Raw genomic sequence first — 1,509 nt, forward strand, 5'->3', positions numbered from 1 at the left:
GGAAAATGGAATTGTGAGATTTGTAGTCAAAAAAAGAAAAGTCAAACAGGAAATACTGGTTCACAAAAAGCTAGACAGTGTTATGGTAATCTCACAACATAGCCATTTAGCCCCAAGACAAGCGCAGATCCTTCCTAAGCATGTCCATTACTGCCTGCCAGGTACGTACTAAAATCACCTTATGGTGGATAACCCCTTTAATAGCCAACAGCCGCGGCCGGCTATTAACCCTTTAGATCGTCTCTGTCAAAGCTGACATTGACGTCTAAAGGTGCCTTTATCCCCTCCCTGGTGGTCCAGTGGGGTGGATTGCCCCCTCGCAGTGTGATTGCGGAGGGGGGGGGGAGATCCACTGTGGAGGGAGCGAGGGCTTACCTCTCATCCTGTGCTGGCTCCGGCGCTCAGAATGATAAAGGCTGGCCAGACCAGGCTTTATCAATCGAGCGCAGAGTACACAGATCAATGTGGTTCTATGGAACCACATTGATCTGCATGAGGAATCAAATTATTCCTCCTAAAAGTCCCCTAAGGGAATAAAAGTGTAAAAAAATAAATAAAAGTTTAAAAACACACATTAATCCCTTCCTTATTAAAAGTTTAAATCACCCCCACTTTCCAAAATTCCATATATAAAATATATAAACATAATAAAAATAAACATATGTGGTATCACCGCATGCGTAAATGTCCGAACTATAAAAATATATAATTAATTAAACTGCACGGACAATGGCGTATGCGCAAACAAATTCCAAAAGAGTGAATTATAAGTCACTTTTTATACCATAAAAAAGGAATAAAAAGCAATTAAAAATTCCGATCAACACAACAATGATACTGATTAAAACCTCAGATCACGGCACAAATAATGAGCCCTTCATCCACCCCGTACGCGGAAAAATAAAAAAGTTATAGGGGTTAGAATGGGACAATTTTAAATGTATTAATTTTCGTGCATGTTGTTATGATTTTTTCAAAAAGTACGACAAAATCAAACCTATATAACTAGGGTATCATTTTATTCGTATGGAACTACAGAATAAAGATAAAGTGTCATTTTTACTGACAATTTACTGTGTAGACATGAAAGCCCCCAAAATTTTCAAAATTTTGTTTTTTCTCCAATTTTGTCGCAAAATGATTTCGTTTCCCGTTTTTCCATAGATTTTTGGGTAAAATGACTGATGTCATTACAAAGTAGAATTGCTGGCGCAAAAAATAAGGATAGGGGATAAGATGTCTGATCATTGGGGATAAGATGTCTAAGGCCAAAATACCCCTTTAAAGGGTTAAAGGGGTTGTCCTGTTATTGAAAAAGTATCCACTATCTGAAATGAACTAGTCTCGGTAGTGATGGCCTGCTCTGCCAATAACTCGCTAAGGCTTGACATCACTGCAGCCGGAGATTGAAGCAGCGGGGCATAATTCTGGAGACCAATTCATCTCGGAAGGTGGGGGCCAGAGAGCTCAGAGGTTAGAGATGGGTCCAATTTTGGTATGGGGATGTGA

The sequence above is a fragment of the Hyla sarda genome, chromosome 10 (genome assembly GCF_029499605.1).
Source record: "Hyla sarda isolate aHylSar1 chromosome 10, aHylSar1.hap1, whole genome shotgun sequence".
Taxonomy (NCBI): domain Eukaryota; kingdom Metazoa; phylum Chordata; class Amphibia; order Anura; family Hylidae; genus Hyla; species Hyla sarda.